This window comes from Leucopleurus acutus (assembly GCF_964270905.1).
Source record: "Leucopleurus acutus genome assembly, chromosome: 4".
NCBI lineage: Eukaryota > Metazoa > Chordata > Mammalia > Artiodactyla > Delphinidae > Leucopleurus > Leucopleurus acutus.
Genome location: NC_139146.1, coordinates 86,380,742 through 86,403,633, shown reverse-complemented (window position 1 = coordinate 86,403,633; position 22,892 = coordinate 86,380,742). Strand labels below are relative to the sequence as shown.

At 36.7% G+C, this 22,892-nt stretch overlaps 2 pseudogenes across 2 annotated transcripts in view; both read left to right on the top strand.

The window, feature by feature from the left end:
* The window catches only part of LOC309961129 (UDP-glucuronosyltransferase 2C1-like), a 28,817-nt pseudogene extending 24,067 nt beyond the window's left edge, over positions 1-4,750 (top strand). Inside the window, exons 5-6 of the transcript XR_014327192.1 lie at positions 480-699; positions 4,470-4,750. The product of XR_014327192.1 is annotated as a UDP-glucuronosyltransferase 2C1-like (transcript). The remainder of the gene's footprint in view (positions 1-479; positions 700-4,469) is intronic.
* A 4,301-nt stretch (positions 4,751-9,051) lies between these two features.
* On the top strand, positions 9,052-22,410 carry LOC309961128 (UDP-glucuronosyltransferase 2B31-like; annotated as a pseudogene). The gene is made up of 3 exons: positions 9,052-9,762; positions 21,880-22,028; positions 22,297-22,410. The product of its transcript is annotated as a UDP-glucuronosyltransferase 2B31-like (transcript).
* Positions 22,411-22,892: the final 482 nt, after the last annotated feature.

Here is a 22,892-nt window from a genome sequence, read left to right as displayed (position 1 = left end):
TATTATAAATGGTTCAAATTACTTATAATCAATTCAAAACCCAATTTTTAAAACAGAGTACTACATGAACTTGCCCAGGTCGATCTTTCTAGCCTGTTATGCCAACATTCTCACATTGAAACCCTGCACATCTCAACTCCCTTTCCCTATTAAAGCAAGCGTTTGTTTTCTTAAAACTCTCCATTCCTTTTTATTAAAGTATTCTCACCCCAGCAACTGTCCAACGTCAAGTGCTCTCCATCGGTTAACTCTGCACAAACTTTTCACAGGTGTGGAATGACTTAATTGCTGGAATTACTAATTGCTGCTTAGCCTGGAATAATTAAGTGCTGCTTTCTTTAGAGCCTATAGGAATTTATATATGGCCTCATGGCACAGAATTATGCAGAAGATGCTACCTAATTGAATTAATGATTTATAAAGGTGTCGTGATTTTCTGTATCTGAAACTCTTACTAATGATATATATTTTATTTTTAGGTCATCCCAAAGCCAGAGCTTTTATTACTCACTGTGGAACCAATGGGATCTATGAAGCTATTTACCACAGAGTCCCTATGGTGGTAATTCCCCTGTTTGGTGATCAGCATGATAATATTGCTCATATAAAAGCCAAAGGGGCAGCTGTTGAATTAAATTTGCACATAATTACGAGTTCCAATCTCCTTAACACTTTGAACACAGTTATTAACAACCCTTCCTGAGTATAGACTATATTCTTTTCTGAGAAGCGTCGGTATTTTAAAAGGAGTAAATTGTCTCATTCAGTTAAATTGATTACTTTTACATAATCACCAGGACATAACTAACATCAAATATGATTGTCTTACACTTCTCAAATTCTATGAAAGTATTTAGATTCACCTACTGTTACTGGGTAATAGATTACAACCTCAAAGAAATACTAAATTTATTTAAAGAAACTAAGCTGCTGTTAAAGAGACACAAATATTTTTATTAATAATACTTATTGTTTATCTCTTAAAAATGCAGATGTTAACACTATAAAGAATTTAGACAGTATAAAAAAAGCATAGAGAAATAAAAATGAAAAATCACTTAACTCTCCACATGCAGCTATAGCCATCAGTATAGAAATATTACTTTAGGTATTTCCTCGTGCTAATTTATAACTAGAAAAAAAAGATAGAAATACTTTTATAAAAATAGGATCATTCTACTTGTTAATTAAAAACATCCTATATTGGTATATTTTAATTGAAAACAAGAGAAAGACAGTGAAGTAAAGAGTGTGAGACAGTGAGATCCAAATGGAGACATAGAAGACCCCAGCCTCCCTGTCCCCTGACAAAGATCGACAATTAGACACGACAGTACCCATAAACAAAAACATCTCTGGGAGAGCTCTAAAGTCCACTTAAGGAATTTTAGCAACACTGTGGAACTAAAAAATCCTGAGAATAATCACACAAAAACAGAATGAAGACAGCTTCATTTTACCCATATCATCCCATTTCCAAGCCAGCATTACTCAACACCAAGAGGGAACTTCCCAGCTAGAAAGAGTTTCTCAACAGGAAAGGGTGAGTCGAGTGACCAGGTTCTAAAGCCTTTTGGGGCACAGAAATTGAAACACAAATCCTAAATTGTAGCTACTACAAAGCTACAGATCTTCTAAAAGTATGGTACTGGCATAAAAACAGACACATAGACCAATGGACAGGATTGAGTGTCCAAAAGTAAACCCTCACATATAAGGTAAAAAAATATTTGACAAAAGAGCCAAGAATACTCAATAAGAAAACAGTTGTGTCTTCAATAAATGGTGCTGGGGAACCTAGATAATCTCATATAGGAGAATGAAATTGGACCCCTATCTTACAACACTTACAAAGATTAACTAGAAATGGATTAAAAACTTAAACATAAGACCTGAAACCATACAACTCCTAGAAGAAAATATAGGGGAAAAAAAGCTCCTTGACAAGGGTCTTTGTAACAATATTTTGGATATGCCAACGACAGCACAAGGAACAAATACAAGAATCAACAAATGGGCTACATCAAATTTAAAAGCTCCTGCACAGCAAAAGAAATGATCTACAAAATGAAAGAAAACGTACAAAATGGGAGAAAATATTTGCAAATTAGATCTCTGATAAGGTTAAAATACAAAATATATAAAAACTCATATAACTCAAGTAAAGAAAAATTTAAAAATTAGTAGAGTTACTAAATAAACATTTTTCCAAAGAAGATGTACAAATGGCCAACAGATACATGAAAGGGGGGTTGACATCAGTAAGCATCAGAAAATGCAAATCAAAACCACAATGAAATATCACCTCATACCTATTAGAATGGCCATCAACGAAAGAAAAGGTATAACAAATGTTGGTGAGGAAGTGAAGAAGGGTGTTGGTAGGAATGTAAATTGCTGTAACCACTATGGAAAATAGGATGGCGCTTCCTCCAAAAATTTAAAATAGAACTACTACATCATTCAGCAATGCCACTTTGGGGTATACATCTAAAGGAAATTACAACGGAATATGGAAGAGATACCTGCATTTCTATGTTCATTGTAGCATTATTCATAACAACTAAGATATAAAAACAACCTAATTATCCATCAATGGATAAATGGATAAAGAAGATGTGGTATATGCATGTAAAGAAATATTATTCAGCAAAGAGAAAGAAGGAAATCCTGCCAATTTGTGTAACATGGCATTGTTCTAAGTGAAATAAGTCAGGCAGAGAAAGTCAAATACTATATGATATCACTTATATGTGTAATCTAAAAAGTCAAATTCATAGAAACTGGAAGCAGGTTGGTGGTAACTAGAATCTAGGGGTTTGGGAAGTGAAGAGATGTTGGTCAAAGTGTACAAACTTTTAGTTTGAAGTGAATAAGTTATAGGGATATTTGTACTGCATGGTGATTAGCTGTGATTATAAATAAATAAAAATATACTCAACAGCAAGTGATTATATTTATCATTTTAGTGTATTTCAAATAAATCAAATATATTCTTGAAAAAAATAAGTTATATTAAAATTAAAAGAATTGCCACGGTTGGAGAGATTTTTTTAATATTAGATAAATTCTTACTAAAATTTTCCTATAATTCTATGTACAAATATTTACATTAGAGTTTAGAATAATTACTTTTTAAATATTTCCAATTTTGGTCAATATAGAATGACTTTTCACTATGAAGTCACTTTTAAACTTCCCATTCATGTCACCTAAACATCACATCTTAATTTTTGTTTGCTGTATTATCATTATAACATGTTCAAAACTTACAATGTACACATTTTGTCCACGACCAAAATTTCGAATAACATTTAGCCTTAGTTTTGTATTTATATGGATTTAATGATGCACTTTCTTTTTATTGCAGTCTCTCTATTCCTGGAGGATTTTCTTTTCATTAATTTTTTATCTGACAGATATTTTGTTTTTGGGTCTTGGAGGGTTTCTTGTTGCTATTTCCTTGTTTCCTTGAGATATATTCAGAAGTACTTATTCCTTAAATTCTTGGTATTAAGAAAGGCCTTTTTTTTTTTAAACCAAACAGCAACAAGGATTTGATGTTTTTCTGATTTACCGTTCCCTTCCTCAGAACTTTCTACATGCTCTTCCACTATCTTCTACAATTTAATGTTCTATATTCTCCATCAATGATGACTGCACTTCAGTGTGGGAGAATAACTTTCCTCCTTCAACTCTTTCACAGATACAAGGAAATCCTTTTTCTAAATCAGCCATTCAAAACCTTAAACCAAACCTTGGTCTGGTCTTTGTTCCATGACAGAAGTTAGAAGGGTTAGTGTTCTAGCTATTGCCATTGTTCTATCTCAACACTGGCACTTGCATCCCTCTGTAGATTGAAGCAAAGAGTCCAGCATCTACTCACTTTCAGGCCCACTTCTTGCCCAGACGGTCACATGAAACTTATTGGTTTCATCTGGAATGTCAGGGCCATGAAAATCACAGACTGAAACCATTTCCTGTTACTATTGAAGACTAGCTCCTTGCTAACACTGACACTCCAGACAGAACCTGGGGAAGGGCAGAGTGGTGGGGGGAAGGGTTCCTTTTTCATAAACTTTCCCCTCATTGCTGCTTCTTGTCACTATCATGTTCCCAATACTACACTCATCAAATGAAACCAAATTCTGTATTCTCAACCTACATATTCTACATTCCTATTTCTGAACTTTCAAAATGCTATTTCCAGTTAGAAATTCTTTTCTCCCCTGCCTCCAATCATTACTGAGACTATGAAACATCCAACAAATTCCAGCTGATAGGCCACTATATCTAGAAATATCTCAAGAGGAACCAAACTTTCATATGCATTCTGACTCTTGGTGATATCATTTATGACACAACTTATTATATAATTATGTAATATACTTTTAATAATATATAACAGTTTTAGGTATATCATGTCCTTAACAAATTTTTCAAGTTGCTATCTGTATATTCAATTTTAGCTATAAAGAGAATGCTATAAAGTTAGCAAGAATTCACCATGATCAGCCTATGAAGCCTCTGGAATGAGCAGTTCTTCTGGATTGAGTTTATCATGTGCCATAAAGGAGTCAAACACCTTTGGCCAGCCATCCACAACCACACCTAGTACCAGTACAATTCTTTTTATGTGATTGGGTTCCTCCTAGCATGCGTGGCAACTTTTATATTCCTGATCACTAAATGTTGCCTGTTTTGTTGCTGGAAGTTTGGTAAAACTGCGAAGAAGAAAAAGAGAGAGTAGTCTTTTTTTAACAGTTTGGCTGGAAACTTTGGTAGGATCCATCTGAATTAACCCAGCCACTGATTAGAATAGATTCCTCTCCTACTTCCCCAGGTTCTTGTCCATTCCTCAGCTTACCAAGTCACAGATCAAAGACTCACCCCAAAAATATGCCACATGATTCAGAATTAAGGTTTAAATTAATCTGTTCTTTAAAAGAGAATATAAACAATTAAACACATGGAAGTTATTACCATTAAAGTCTCAGTGCTTTATTTCTTTCTTTCAGTTCAACCAAATGAGATGCTGTTTGAGACCTTAGGAACATAATGATTAATTCTATTTTCAGTACTGCTCATGTTGAATATTTCCTAAATAACATCGTTTTGGGTCCAGTGTATGAGAATTATTGCGTATTATCTAAAGGAACTAGACAAGAAGTAATGTAAAATATTACTCTAGCCAGAGCTGCCCTTCTGGTCAGGAAGATCAGGAAACTGTCAGGGTTTCTAATCTGCTATAAAGCAGATTTTAAACCATCAATTTCCTTTCACATGACACGTCAGACTTTGTCCCTCTTGGAATACAAAACACTATTTTTGGTCTTTGATTTGAAGATTTCCCTTCATTTGGATATTAATAATGATAGTACTTCATTTGTATTGTAACACTTCGTGGCTTCAGAGAACTAGCTGATTATCATATGTTAGCATGGTTGATGATATGATGGAGCAGAAGTAAATGATTGGAATTTCATTCCTACCCTTTTAAATTAATTTAAAAGTTTATTTAATTATTTCCTACATTAATTTTACTTACAATGTACATATTTGAAAAGAAGAAGCAAATTACTTAAGAGCTACTCTGCAAATACTTTGGGAAGAAAATGTATTTCTCAGAAATGCTATTTTCTATGGGTATGATTTCTCCATCAGAAACTCAAGAGTTTGCCCATTTCTTCCTTTTCCTTTGTCCCATCACTTCCCCTGGTCCTCTCATGAACTGTACTGGGACAGCTATAATAAGCACAAGTACCTAGGCTTCTTATTAACTAGCATCAGTCAGAAATCTGCAGTAAACATGAAGACACAAGTTCAATTTTAATAAAAATAAAGAATATATTTTCCTTTCTTTTCTAAAAAGTCTATCTTCCATTATGTTTGCCAGTGTTTTGCCCTTGAGGTCAAAATATTATTTAACTGTGATGGTATTACATAGTAGTAACCAAGTTCATTAAATGATTTACCACAGAGTTTGAAATTTATAACTCAAGTTTAAGAGGCCTAAAATTATAGCTCTATCTTAGAATAGTTATAAATCATTTGGGAAATTATCTTCTTTGTTACAGGAATAGTGGCACAAATAAGAACAAGAGAAAGATAAATTTATTCTTAGGTGTGGAATTAACTATAAAGAGATATACAAAAAAAGATATTTTCTCAATTTTATGAGGTTTTGAGATAATTAACTAATTATAATGCTTTAAGGTACATATTTTGAAAAATGTAAACACAATGCTACCTTGTTTACAATCTAATTAATGTAATCGAAGCAATAATTTACCATAGTGCTAAATCATTTATTCTGGCAATAAGATAATGTTATTTCCTAAAATGCTCTATAAAATCATAGTTTAATCTTTGGTTATTTTATACCAATGTCAAGATATCCCTTCACTTTTTTCATTATTATCAAATGATGTAACATAAAGGAGTTTAAGTAAACTCAAGATTTGGATACCTTGTTAGCAATTTCTGAGTTTATTCAAAAGAACTACCCTGGCAAATAAACAAATATATTCTATCTTGTAGAGACCAAAGTTTTTCTTAAACACAAATATTTACCTATTTAAATCATCTATACATTACTATATTAAATATATTAACAATCTGGTAATAATTTTAGGTGTGTAGAAGCTAAACCTTTGTAACATATCATATTTTTTCTAGTTTAAGTTTTAATAAAAACATATTTTTCAGGAGTTTGATGACCTCTGGCTTTTCCAGTCAGTTAAAATAACATGTCTTAAAATACTTTATTTTTAAACTATTTACTATTCATATGTGACTATATTATAGAATCCTGCTCAATTTTCTTCTGTATCATGACCATTGAAAACACTAATAGGTAGATGCAAGTATTTTGTACATTACATGCATACATATGTGAATACAAAGTCACTTTCTATACATCACAAAAAAGTGATTTATATTTTATGTTTTGATTTTCAAACTTGCTTGTTTTTTACAATGAAGGATTTGTTTCTCTTATGTTCTACATGTTTTACCAAAAATAATGATTCACCTGTATCTTAGATTTAACATACTCCCTTAATTTAGGATAATATTAACTGTATTTTAAACAGTAATACATTTGGGACTTAGAAGCGTCTGCTGCCTATAAAATAGAGAACCATAAGTTCTGCAATGAACATTGAAACCCTACCAACCTGCTTCTCAATTTCATTTCCTCCCCAGGTTGTTTGCTTCTGAATTCCATTCCAATTCTACCAAAGTTCTAGATTCTGGCTCTAAACTTAGCCAAAGAGGCTGAGATCCTAATCTCTCATTGTCAGTTCCTGCCATTCATTTCCCCCAGAGACAACCTTTAATACACTCAGATGAAATCTTCTATGATATCAGCAATCCATATGACACCATGAAATGAAGGCGCCTTTCACGCTTAAAGGAATTGTCAGATGATAAAATTATGATCTTTTCATGAAGGGAAGCCACCCCACTATCCTGGAGATCCTTTGCCCTCATGAACATGCCTCAGTTTAGACCTTGTCTCCTTTCCAGGACTCCTAGACATAAAGTCTCATCATGCAGATTATGATAGGGGAGATCCTAAAACTCATGGAGAGTTTGCAATAAACTAGATCTTTCTTCCTTTGTTGAGATAAAACTGCTATTTCATCGATAATTACTAAGAACTGAGGGAAGATTCACTGTCCAGGTGTCATGATGGTATCATCTTACCTGTGTGAGAGGTATAAGAAATCACTGCTGGTACTATTACTCCTGCACCATCCCTTTGCAGTTAACAGCCATCTTCCATTCCAGTCTTCACAAAACCCGATGCAATACCTCTGGAGAATCCTAACATGAGAAATGTGAATTTATCCATTACTTTCATATGTTTACAAGGCAAGATGATGAGGATATTGTTCCCAAATTAGTTGCTACACTTAAAAGCTTATATCACTCACAGAATGAATGTTTACTTAGAATCTGTATCCAAATCCTTTTCAAAGGAGATTCTCCTCTCATTTCAGGTAAATAGATTATTGATAGCATAAAAACAAATCTATCCCATGACATGCATCTTTCCCTTCCTACTTCTAATTTGATGGGAATTCCTGGTAAGATCATTTTAAAATATAACTTACCTGGACTACAAAGGCAGGATACAAAACAAAGTTCAGAAGAAGGTACTTAGAGGATAAATACTTTCTAAGAGTAAGTATTGGGAAGTACTGAAGAAGTGAGAGAAATATAAGGAATGTTGCAAATGTTCAGAAAAGGAAATGATCATAATTCAGAGATAATATTCTTCTTTTTTTTTTTTTTTGCGGTACGCGGGCCTCTCACTGTTGTGGCCTCTCCCGTTGCGGAGCACAGGCTGCGGACGCGCAGGCTCAGCGGCCATGGCTCATGGGCCCAGCCGCTCCGCGGCACGTGGGATCTTCCCGGACCGGGGCACGAACCCGTGTCCCCTACATTGGCAGGCGGACTCTCAACCACTGCGCCACCAGGGAAGCCCAGAGATAATATTCTTAAATAAAGGAAAGTAACCAAAGTTGATACTCAAAGGATACCCATGTTTGGATAAAAAGGAAAAAAGGGAAGGAATAACTATAGCCAAAAGAACAACAGCAAGCTAAATGAAATGGGGCTAATAAAACAGGTGTGAAAATATGGAGAAAGAAATGCTTGGAAATGCTCAAATAAATCAGAATATCCTTGTGTTGACACATGCTGCTTTCGTATCTGGAAACTCCCTACATACAAGGTAATTTCTTCTTAGCCTAGAGCCAGTAGCATTTACAATGATACTGGGATTTATTTTTCACACATAGAGGCACAAGATCATCTACGCTTTTCTTTATCTATTTGCTTTCCAAAGCCTCTGAACTGGAGATTAGCTTGCAGAGAAATTATGAAGGCGTGCTCTTGGAAACAAAATCTTTACCTCATAGTCATTGTGACCTTGCTATGTGCCAGTTATATTTTAACTACTTAATTACTCCATACTGGATATAAGTGAGAGCTACCTCTGCAGTAAAGTAAGTTTATCAAGAAGGTTTGGATTTTATCAAGATGTCTAAGACATGGGTTTCTCTTCTTGTCCTTTCCTTTTATTTCAGCTGTGCATCTTGTGGAAAGGTGCTGCTGTGGCCAATGGAATATAATCACTGCATCAATTTAAAGACAATATGGGATGAACTTGCTCAGAGGGACCATGAAGTTACTGTGCTAGTATCTTCACCATCCTTGTGGGTCCCAATAAGCCATCTACCCTTAAATTTGAGGTTCACTCTACATCCTTCACTAAGAATGAGCTTGATTTGCTTTTTACAAAATGGATCAAGATATGGCCATACGAGTTACCAAAGAGTACATTATGGGCATATGATTCAAAGATGCAAAAAACATATTATGAATATTCTGATACTGTTCAAAAGCTCTGTGAGGATGCAGTTTTGAACAAAAAACTTGTGAAAAAACTGCAGGAATACAGATTTGATGTTGTTTTTGGACATGCCATTTCTCCTTGTGCCGAGCTGCTGTCTGAACTACTTAACCTACCTTTGGTCTACAGTCTTTGACTTACCACTGACAATACAAATGAAAAACTCTGCAGAGGGCTCATATTACCTCCTTCCTATGTACCTGTTATCATATCAGAACTTAGTGACAAAAGGACATTTATGGAGATGGTAACAAATATGTTGTATTAGCTATATTTTGACTTTGCATTTGAGACTTTTAACAAGAAGTAGTGGGATAAATTTTACAGTGAAGTATTAGGTAAGTCTGGTTTATTTAGTACGTTTTCCCTCTATTAGATGGAAAGAAACCTTACTTCCTTTGTGTGGGTTAGAGTGCATATGTGTGTGTATATATATATATATACATATAATTTAAAATAAAAAATAACTTGTATTTTCTTAGCTTTAGTGTCAAAATGGAAATAGAACGCTTCTCAGTCAAACTTTATCAACTATTCAAGAAAGCATGCAAAGTAATCTAGAACTGTGTGACACTGGAGATATCCCTCCATTTGACAATAATATTCCAATATGTGAATATTCTTGGGACTTGTTTATTTAGAAAGCTACATACTCACTGTGTTTTCGATAAACCATACTGTCTGTTAATTATTGTTGTAAAATCAACCATCCTAAAACTTAGCATTTAAAAGAGCAAACGTGAGAGAGCCTCCGGGAAGATGGCGGAAGAGTAAGACGCGGAGATCACCTTCCTCCCCACAGATACACCAGAAATACATCTACACTTGGAACAACTCCTACAGAACACCTACTGAACGCTGGCAGAAGAACTCAGACCTCCCAAAAGGCAAGAACGGCCCCCCCCAACGTACCTGGGTAGGACAAAAGAAAAAGAATAAACAGAGACAAAAGAATAGGGACGGGACCTGCACCAGTGGGAGGGAGCCGTGAAGGAGGAAAGGATTCCACACACTAGGAAGCCCCTTCGTGGGAGGAGACTGCGGGTGGTAGAGGGGGAAAGCTTCGCAGCCGTGGAGGAGAGCGCAGCAACAGGGGTGCAGAGAGGAAAGCGGAGAGATTCCCGCACAGAGGATCGGTGCCGACCGGCACTCACCAGCCCGGGAGGCTTGTCTGCTCACTCGCCGGGGCGGGCGGGGCTGGGAGTTGAGGCTCGGGCTTCAGTCGGATCTCCGGGAGAGGACTGGGGTTGGCGGCGTGAACACAGCCTGCAGGTGGTTAGTGCGCCATGGCTAGCCGGGAGGGAGTCCGGGGAAAAGTCTGGACCTGCCAAAGAGGCAAGAGACTTTTTCTTCCCTCTTTGTTTCCTTGTGCGCGAGGAGAGGGGATTAAGAGCGCTGCTTAAACGAGCTCCAGAGACTGGCGCGAGCCGCGGCTAAAGCGCGTACCCCAGAGACAGTCATGAGACACTAAGGCTGCTGCTGCCGCCACCAAGAAGCCTGTGTGCGAGCACAGGTCTCTATCCACACCACCCTTCCGGGGAGCCTGTGCAGCCAGCCACTGCCAGGGCCCCGGGATCCAGGGACAACTTCCCCGGGAGAATGTACGGCGCGCCTCAGGCTGGTGCAACGTCACGCCGGCCTCTGCCGCCGCAGGCCCGCCCCGCACTCCATGCCCCTCCCTCCCCCCCGGCCTGAGTGAGCCAGAGCCCCGGAATCAGCAGCTCCTTTAACCCCGTCCTGTCTGAGCGAAGAACAGACGCCTTCCAGCCACCTACACACAGAAGCGGGGCCAAGTCCAAAGCTGAGCCCCTGGGAGCTGTGAGAACAAAGAAGAGAAAGGGAAATCTCTCCCAGCAGCCTCAGAAGCAGCGGATTAAAGCTCCACAATCAACTTGATGTACTCTGCATCTGTGGAATACATGAATAGACAATGAATCATCCCAAATTGAGGAGGTGGACTTTGACAGCAAGATTTATGATTTTTTCCCCTTTTCCTCTTTTTGTGAGTATGTATGTGTATGCTTCTGTGTGAGATTTTGTCTGTATACCTTTGCTTCCACCATTTGTCCTAGGGTTCTATCTGTCCGTGTTTTTTTTTTCTTTTTTCTTGTTAATTTTTTTCTTTTTTTCTTAATAATTTTTTATTTTAATAACTTTATTATATTTTCTTACTTTATTTTATTTTACTTTTATTTTACTTATCTTTATTTTATCTACTTTACTTTTATTTTACTTTATCTTCTTTCTTTTTATGCTTCCTTCCCCCTTCCTTCCTTCCTTCCTTCCTTCCTCCCTCCCTCGTTCCCTCCCTCCCTTCTTTCTTTCTTTCTTTCTTTCTTTATCTCTACTTCTACTAATTCTTTCTTTCTACTTTTTCTCCCTTTTATTCTGAGCGATGTGGATGAAAGGCTCTTGGTGCTGCAGCCAGGAGTCAGTGCTGTGCCTCTGAGGTGGGAGAGCCAATTTCAGGACATTGATCCACAAGAGACCTCCCAGATCCACATAATGTAAAATGGCAAAAATCTCCCACAGATCTCCATCTCAACACCAGCACCCAGCTTCACTCAATGACCAGCAAGCTACAGTGCTGAACATCCTATGCCAAACAAATAACAAGACAGGAACAAAACCCCACCCATTAGCAGAGAGGCTGCCTAAAATCATAATAAGTCCACAGACACCCCAAAACACACCACCAGATGTGGACCTGCCCACCAGAAAGACAAGATCCAGCCTCATCTACCAAAACACAGGCACTAGTACCCTCCACCAGGAAGCCTATACAACCCACTGAACCAACCTTAACCACTGGGAACAGACACCAAAAACAACGGAAACTATGAACCTGCAGCCTGCAAAAAGGAGACCCCAAACACAGTAAGATAAGCAAAATGAGAAGACAGAAAAACACATAGCAGATGAAGGAGCAAGATGAAAACCCACCAGACCTAACAAATGAAGAGGAAATAGGCAGTCTACCTGAAAAAGAATTCAGAATAATGATAGTAAAGATGATCCAAAATCTTGGAAATAGAATAGACAAAATGCAAGAAACATTTAACAAGGACCTAGAAGAATTAAAGATGAAACAAACAACGATGAACAACACAATAAATGAATGAAAAATACTCTAGATGGGATCAATAGCAGAATAACTGAGGAAAAAGAACAGATAAGTGACCTGGAAGATAAAATAGTGGAAATAATTACTGCAGAGCAGAATAAAGAAAAAAGAATGGAAAGATCTGAGGACAGTCTCAGAGACCTCTGGGACAACATTAAACGCACCAACATTCGAATTACAGGAGTTCCAGAAGAAGAAGAGGAAAAGAAAGGGACTGCGAAAATATTTGAAGAGATTATAGTTGAAAACTTCCCTAATATGGGAAAGGAAATAGTTAATCAAGTCCAGGAAGCACAGAGAGTCCCATACAGGATAAAGTATGCCAAGGCACATATGAATCAAACTGTCAAAAATTAAATACAAAGAAAACATATTAAAAGCAGCAAGGGAAAAACAACAAATAACACACAAGGGAATCCCCATAAGGTTAACAGCTGATCTTTCAGGAGAAACTCTGCAAGCCAGAAGGGACTGGCAGGACATACTTAAAGTGATGAAGGAGAAAAACCTGCAACCAAGATTACTCTACCCAGCAAGGATCTCATTCAGATTTGATGGAGAAATTAAAACCTTTACAGACAAGCAAAAGCTGAGAGAGATCAGCACCACCAAACCGTCTTTACAACAACTGCTAAAGGAACTTCTCTAGGCAAAAAACACAAGAGAAGGAAAAGACCTACAATAACGAACCCCAAACAATTAAGAAAATGGGAATAGGAACATACATATCGATAATTATCTTTAAATGGACTAAATGCTCCCACCAAAAGACACAGATTGGCTGAATGGATACACAAACAAGACCCATATATTTGCTGTCTACAAGAGACCAACTTCAGACCTAGAAACACATATAGACTGAAAGTAAGGGGATGGAAAAAGATATTTCATGCAAATAGAAACCAAAAGAAAGCTGGAGTAGCAATTCTCATATCAGACAAAATAGACTTTAAAATAAAGAATATTAGAAGAGACAAAGAAGGACACTACATAATGATCAAGGGATTGATCCAAGAAGAAGATATAACAATTGTAAATATTTATGCACCCAACATAGGAGCACCTCAATACATAAGGCAAATACTAACAGCCATAAAAGGGGAAATCGACAGTAACACATACATAGTAGGGGAATTTAACACCCCACTTTCACCCATGGACAGATCATCCAAAATGAAAATAAATAAGGAAACACAAGCTTTAAATGATATATTAAACAAGATGGACTTAATTGATATTTATAGGACATTCCATCCAAAACCAACAGAATACACATTTTTCTCAAGTGCTCATGGAACATTCTCCAGGATAGATCATATCTTGGGTCACAAATCAAGCCTTGGTAAATTTAAGAAAATTGAAATTGTATCAAGTATCTTTTCCAACCACAATGCTATGAGAACTATATATCAATTACAGGAAAAGATCTGTAAAAAATACAAACACATGGAGGCTAAACAATACACTACATAATAACGAAGTGATCACTGAAGAAATCAAAGATGAAATTAAAAAATATCTAGAAACAAATGACAATGGAGACACGATGACCCAAAATCTATGGGATGCATGCAGCAAAAGCAGTTCTAAGAGGGAAGTTTATAGCAATACAACGTACCTTAAAATACAGGAAACATCTCAAATAAACAACCTAACCTTGCACCTAAAGCAATTAGAGAAAGAAGAACAAAAAATACCCAAAGTTAGCAGAAGGAAAGAAATCATAAGCATCAGATCAGAAATAAATGAAAAAGAAATGAAGGAAATGATAGCAAAGATCAATAAAATTAAAAGCTGGTTCTTTGAGAAGATAAACAAAATTGATAAACCATTAGCCAGACTCATCAAGAAAAAAAGGGAGAAGACTCAAATCAATAGAATTAGAAATGAAAAAGGATTAGTAACAACTGACACTGCAGAAATACAAAAGATCATGAGAGATTACTACAAGCAACTATATGCCAATAAAATGGACAACATGGAAGAAATGGACAAATTCTTAGAAATGTACAACCTGCCAAGACTGAATCAGGAAGAAATAGAAAATATGAACAGACCAATCACAAGCACTGAAATTGAAACTGTGATTAAAAATCTTCCAACAAACAAAAGCCCAGGACCAGATGACTTCACAGGCGAATTATATCAAACATTTAGAGAAGAGCTAACACCCATCCTTCTCAAACTCTTCCAAAATGTAGCAGAGGGAGGAACACTCCGAAACTCATTCTACGAGGCCACCATCACCCTGATACCAAAACCAGACAAGGATGTCACAAAGAAAGAAAACTACAGGCCAATATCACTGATGAACATAGATGCAAAAATCCTCAACAAAATACTAGCAAACAGAATCCAACAGCACATTAAAAGGATCATACACCATGATCAAGTGTGGTTTATTCCAGGAATGCAAGGATTCTTTAATATACGCAAATCAATCAATGTGATAAACCATATTAACAAATTGAAGGAGAAAAACCATATGATCATCTCAATAGATGCAGAGAAAGTTTTTGACAAAATTCAACACTGATTTATGATAAAAACCCTGCAGAAAGTATGCATACAGGGAACTTTCCTCAACATAATAAAGGCCATATATGACAAACCCACAGCCAACATCGTCCTCAATGGTGAAAATCTGAAAACATTTCCACTAAGATCAGGAACAAGACAAGGTTGCCCACTCTCACCACTATTATGCAACATAGTTTTGGAAGTTTTAGCCACAGCAATCAGAGAACAAAAGGAAATAACGGAATCCAAATCAGAAAAGAAGAAGTAAAGCTGTCACTGTTTGCAGATGACATGATACTATACATAGAGAATCCTAAAGATGCTACCAGAAAACTACTAGAGCTAATCAATGAATTTGGTAAAGTAGCAGGATACAAAATTAATGCACAGAAATCTCTGGCATTCCTATACACTAATGATGAAAAATCTGAAAGTGAAATCAAGAAAACACTCCCATTTACCACTGCAACAAAAAGAATAAAATATCTAGGAATAAACCTACTAAGGAGACAAAAGACTTGTATGCAGAAAATTATAAGATACTGATGAAATAAATTAAAGATGATACAAATAGATGGAGAGATATACCATGTTCTTGGATTGAAAGAATCAACATTGTGAAAATGACTCTACTACCCAAAGCAATCTGCAGATTCAATGCAATCACTATCAAACTACCACTGGTATTTTTCACAGAACTAGAACAAAAAATTTCACAATTTGTATGGAAACACAAAAGACTCCGAATAGCCAAAACAATCTTGAGAACAAAAAACGGAGCTAGAGGAATCAGGCTCCCTGACTTCAGACTATACTACAAAGCTACAGTAATCAAGACAGTATTGTACTGGCACAAAAACAGAAAGATAGATCAATGGAACAGGATAGAAAGCCCAGAGATAAACCCATGCACATATGGTCACCTTATCTTTGATAAAGGAGGCAGGAATATATAGTGGAGAAAGGACAGCCTCTTCAATAAGTGGTGCTGGGAAAACTGGACAGGTACATGTAAAAGTATGAGATTAGATGACTCCCTAACACCATACACAAAAAGAAGCTCAAAATGGATTAAAGACCTAAATGTAAGGCCATAAACTTTCAAACTCTTAGAGGAAAACATAGGCAGAACCCTCTATGACATAAATCACAGCAAGATCCTTTTTGACCCACCTCCTAGAGAGATGGAAATAAAAACAAAAGTAAACAAGTGGGACCTAATGAAACTTCAAAGCTTTTGCACAACAAATAAACCATAAACAAGACCAAAAGACAACCCTCAGAATGGGAGAAAATATTTGCAAATGAAGCAACTGACAAAGGATTAATCTCCAAAATTTATAAGCAGCTCATGCAGCTCAATAGCAAATAAACAAACAACCCAATCCAAAAATGGGCAGAATACCTAAATAGACATTTCTCCAAAGAAGATATACAGACTGCCAACAAACACATGAAAGAATGCTCAACATAATTAATCATTAGAGAAATGCAAATCAAAACTACAATGAGGTATCATCTCACACCAGTCAGAATGGCCATCATCAAAAAATCTAGAAACAATAAATGCTGGAGGGGGTGTGGAGAAAAGGGAACCCTCTTGCACTGTTGGTGGTAATGTAAATTGATACAGCCACTGTGGAGAACAGTATGGAGGTTCCTTAGAAAACTACAAATAGATCTACCATATGACCCAGCACTCCCACTACTGGGCATATACCCTGAGAAAACCATAATTCAAAAAGAGTCATGTACCAAAATGTTCATTGCAGCTCTATTTACAATAGCCCGGAGATGGAAACAACCTAAATGTCCATCATCAGATGAATAGATAAAGAAGATGTGGCACATATATACAATGGAATATTACTCAGCCTTAAAAAGAAATGAAACTGAGCTTTTTGTAATGAGGTGGAAAGAACTAGAGTCTGTCATACAGAGTGAAGTAAGTCAGAAAGAGAAAGACAAATACCGTATGCTAACACATATATATGGAATTTAAGAAAAAAAAATGTCATGAAGAACCTAGGGGTAAGACAGGAATAAAGACACACACCTACTAGAGAATGGACTTGAGGATATGGGGAGGGGGAAGGGTGAGCTGCGACAAAGCGAGAGAGAGGCATGGACATATATACACTACCAAAGGTAAGGTAGATAGCTAGTGGGAAGCAGCCGCATAGCACAGGGAGATCAGCTCGGTGCTTTGTGACCGCCTGGAGGGGTGGGATAGGGAAGGTGGGAGGGAGGGAGACGCAAGAGGGAAGAGATACGGGAACATATGTATATGTATAACTGATTCACTTTGTTATAAAGCAGAAACTAACACACCATTGTAAAGCAATTATAATCCAATAAAGTATAAAAATAATAAAAAATAAAATAAAAGAGCAAACATATCATTTGCTCATGATCCTATGAATCAGCAACTTGGGCTGGGCTCAGGGAAATGTTTCTTCTTTGAGGCTTGTCTGGGCTTACTCATTACCCTACGGTTAGTTATCAGCTTGGCTGCGGTGGATCAGTCCAAGAAAGTGTCACTCTCATGGCTGGGATTTGGCAGATTGGCAGGATACTATGATTGTCTCTTCCATGTGACCTGTCCAACAGAAAAGCTTGGAATTTTTCACATGACAGAAGAATTCTAGAATAGTTTGTATGAAAGTTTTAGGCCTAGATTTGGAAGTCACACAGTATCACTTCTGCCACCTTCTATTGGTAAAACAAGTCACAACGCAAGCCCAAATTCAAAAGGTGAAGAAGTAGCCTCCACCTCTCAATAAGAGGAGTTTCAAAGACTACGTAGCCATTTATAATATATAATAGTAAGAAACTTCATTAAATATATTTAAAAATCAAGTGAAAGTCAGTCATGATTAAATATAATTTTTAACCTGGGTGTAGTAAAAAAAATCTACTTCATGTACAAGAAAGTATGACACTTTGTGTAAACTTTATGTTTACTTGTCTTTAAAATTAAACATTTCTAGGGTTTCCCTGGTGGCGCAGCGTTTTAGAGACCGCCTGCCGATGCAGGGGACAGCGGTTCGTGCCCCGGTCCGGGAAGATCCCACATGCCGTGGAGCGGCTAGGCCCGTGAGCCATGGCCGCTGAGCCTGCACGTCCGGAGCCTGTGCTCTGCAACGGGAGTGGCCACAACAGTGAGAGGCCCACGTACCGCAAAGAAAAAAAAAAAAATTAAACATTTTATGAACTCATACCTGAGGTTCCTTTCAGCTTTCAGCATCAAAGTCTCTGATATCTCTCTTCTAGATTCAGTACTTCTATTATTTTAATATCTCTAACATCTTCATCATCTAATATATCTATTAAGAAGGAAAATTACTTAGTGTGGATGAGTTGTCGCTGGGAATTATCTAGTATTACTCCTTCCCTCTCAATGGATTAAAAGTCATTTGCTAAGCAAACCTAAAACACTGGGGATTTATATTAGAATTATCAATGTCTGCTTTCTGATTCTACAGCACTACAGTTTGAAAAATGAAGCAAAAGGCAAAGTTCCAGAATATTTTTCATATCTGGATGATTTCTAATCTTGATTCTGTGAGTACATTCATTCAACTATAAATATTTATTGAGCTTCTTCTTGTTTGAGGGGGGGTGAAGCACAGAAGGAAATTAGTAAATATTTATTGAGAATTTACTCTTCTCCAGGAAATCTTCTACATCCTTTACATTTATTAACTCATGAAAGACACATATAGAAATCCTGTTCATAGGCACTATTATTCTCGTCATTTTATAAATATGGAAACTTAAGTAAGATAACCTACTCAGGTTCTCTTGGGGAAGAAGTGATGGAGATGGGATTAAAACACAGCAGTCTGGCCCCTGAACCTAAGCACTTGTATATTGCATTAACTGAAAGAAAAGCATGAGACTGTAATTTCAAAACTCCATGTACGATTTGGAGAAACATTGTGCTAAGCACCAAGTGTTCTGCAATATAGAAGACCAAGAAGATTAGTTTTTCTTGATGTTGGTGGTCTTTATAACAAACACTCTCCATAGTCAGCATATACCGCTGAACTAACCAAACTTATTTTTGCCAGGAGAGATGCTCCCTCACCACCATTTACTCATAGATACATATAAAGCATCTTTGTGTTTGGGAAGTATTGTAAAAATTTTGGAAACCTAAGAAAAGTATCCCTTCCAAATTGATCTTAACCATCCTTGACAGAAATTCATAATTACTCTCAATGCCTAAGAATATTTAAAAGGGTAATTTACAATTACAAAGGAAATAAATATCCGAGTTATATAAACATTAAACTTTGATTACATATATAGTATATGAGGTTATAGGACGTAATGGCTTGGAGAATAGAGCCAAGGTCAAAGTCTCAGGAACAAATTCTGCTAAAAATTAATCAAGAATCACAGATCATAGAAAATAAGCTCTTAGATGAGATTCCATTGCCAGGGCATGCAAGGCAATGTGAAGGAAAACAGAGCATCAAATGCCAAACAATCAAAGTAGAAAGCTGGTTGGTGAATGAAGTGGGAGGATGAGTAGGCCTATCTGAAATAAAAGACTAAACAAATAACCCAAAGACCAAAGTTTCTAAGATAAAAATTAATCAGGAATCATAAGTCATAGAAAATAAGCTCTTAAATGAGATACCATAATAAGCACATGCACAGCAATGGGAAGGAAAACATGGCACCAAATAACAATCAAAGTAGAATGTTGGGCTGTGAATGGGGCGGGTGCATTGGTCTGTGAGAATATGACTAAGCAAATAATCCAAAGCCACGAAAAAGCTTAGAGAAATTGTAGGTAAATAAGGGGACAGAGGTGAAAGCGATTGACACAAATAGACTTTTACAACCAAGGCAGTTTTCCAGTCTGACTTTCCAGAAGTTTTTTGTCATTCCTTGAAAAAGAAGCCATCACAGCATTGCTGATTTATTCTAGGAATAGAAACTAACAAAGGAGATCCTCTGACCAAGTTATAAACACTAAAGGAATATTTTTCAGCTTTGGGCAGCTGAGTCTCCTTTATCACTCATTCCCACTTGTTCATAATATTTATTTTTAGCTTTTCCAGTATTTATAATTTTTCTGGAGACCAAAGAGACAAGTTTAGATATGGGAAAACTCTTCACAGTCTGAATCATGTGATACTTCCTTAGCCTCCTATCCTTTCTAGGCAGTTATCAAGCAGCCTTCCCTTTATATTAGATTGTAGTAATTGATACAGTCAGAATGTTTCGAATTTCCTAGAACAGAAAAAATAAATGACATAGAGATGGAAGTGAAAGACATCATTTCATTTGGTGCACCTCATTCATCATGCCCTTTCTTGATCACAGATGGTCCAAGAATTTAGTCCCACAATAAGCTTTCTTCTTTAAAACATAAAAGAAAGTGTGAGACTTTAAGTTATGCAAGGGAAGGCTATTCATTCTTAGTGATATATGCATCATTAGGGAAGCTTCTTAAACCACTGAGGTTTCTCTTCTTGCCTTTCTCTATACCCCTAGAGGAAATTCAATTTCCTATGAGTAACCTGTTTATTCTCTGGTGGCTAGCTAAGTGACACTGGAGACCAGATTGAAACAAGTGTGAACAGTGCAAATTCATCATGCTGCAGGTCCTTCTTTAATGTGGAAAGTCATTAATAATCTTTAGAAAACAATCTCTATGGGGGTGAGATCAAGTTGGTGAAATAGGAACTTACCTCCTCCCATGGACACACCAAAATACAACTATTCAGAAAGCAACTATCTTTGAGAACAACTTGAAGACTAGCATAAAAGATTTCCCACAACTAAAGATATAAAGAAGGAGCCACAACTAGACAAGTAGGAGGAGCAGAGATGCAGTCTAACCAGGATGAACACCCTGGGGTTGGCCACCCACAAACAGGAGGAATATCACAACCACAGAGGTTCTCCTCCAGGAGAAAGGGGTCTGAGCCCCCACTTCAGGCTCCCCATTTTGGTAAGATAGGCCCCCAGAATGTCTGGCTTTGCAAACCAGACGGGCTTACATTCGAGAGAACAGGAGACCCTGTAAACAGAGATTCTGTTCTCAAAGTATGCACACAAAATCTCACACAGTCTGAGTCCCAGTGAAGAGGCAGTAGTTAAAAAGGCACCTGCTGATCTTGGCAAGTCTCCTGGAGAGGCATTGTGCAGCTGGGACTCCACCTAGGGATGGAGACTCTGGTGGCAGCCATTTTGGGGATCTTGTTCTACCATGCTAACACTGGCAAACACCATTTTGGAAGACTCTTTCTAACATATTAGCACCAGGGTCTTGCCTGCCAGTAGGTCCATGGCAGTCACACAATGCTGGGTCATCCTTGGAAGATGGGGATGCTCAGTTAGTTAAAAAAAAAAGTTTAAAATGTTAGAGCATTAAGTAAAAATGCACAAATATCATCAATGTGATACAAGCCCAATGCTATGCAGGAAAATGACCATTTAGAATGTAATATTCATCACATACTTAAATAATTACAGAGAGATATTGACTTAGAATTAAAATCTGTTAGTTAACTTGAACATGTAATACATCAAAAAAGAATTAATCTTTAACAATTATTTGAACCTGTTTTCAAAGGTGCAGAGGGGAGAAGTTATTGTAAGCTATGTAAGTCTCTCACTTAACATGTATTTTTTCCTTCTCTTTTTTCTGTATATATGTTTGTTTAAATTATAAAACACTGGCATTATTTGTTCATCTTGACCAACACAGACTTGAAGCTTTATTGCTATATCTTCTAAGAAAAAATGGATACAAATTTACATATATTCCTTTTCCTATTTTCTTTTTCAGGAAGACTCACTACATTGTGTGAATTAATGGGGAAAACTGATATTTTACTGATAAGAAGCTATTGGGACTTTGAATTTCTCCACCCACTCTTACCAAATTTTGAATTTGTTGGAAGACTCCACAGCAAACCTGCTAAACCACTGCCAAAGGTAAACTGGTGTCTTGAATAGTTTTCTATTCCCAGTCCAAATACTGTCTTATGGAAAAGAAACGGACAATATATAAAATTTCTTCACACCATGTCCTCACCTATTATGTGTTTCAGGTTTTATTATCACTGAAGATTCTGAGCTACATAACAGTCATGAAAAGTAAGAGAGAAATGCAAGATTGTGTGGATATAGCCACTATAAAAAAGTCTTCCAACACATAAGAAATTATATTTTTTTCAACAAATGTGTATTCTTTGTCTGCTAGATACCAGATTCTACACTCCGAAATGAAGAAGGAGGGGTGAATGAGATAGACACAGTTGTAGTCCTTAGGGATATTATAGACTGGACAGCCAGAAAAACTATAAATGTTAAATAGTTATTTACAATCAAGTACAAATCACAAAATGCATAAGACTGAGGTAATGTGGGAGCTTATCTCTTGTATTTTATTAAAATAAATTGCAATGAGGTATTTAAAAGAATTAAATTCTGATAATGTGATATTAAAAGTGGAAATATGTGAGAGTATTCAAAGGTTATGGAATCTGGTGCTTTAATATATGGTACTATGGTAGCTAGGAAATATACAAAAGCCAAATCCTGCCGGTAGTGCCTTTCCTATAAAATATGGATGCACAAGAAAAAAAGAAAAATGAGGGAGGGGGTTTACTTACCTACCTCATTGGAGTGGTGTGAGAATAAAATGGTCTAATACAGTAATTCTTCATTATATACAGATTCTGTATTTTCAAATTTTCCTACTCACTAAAATTTATTTGTAACCCCAGAATCAATATTTGTAGTACTTCATGGTCATTCATAGCTATATACAGAGCAGCAAAAAAGTTACTCACTGGA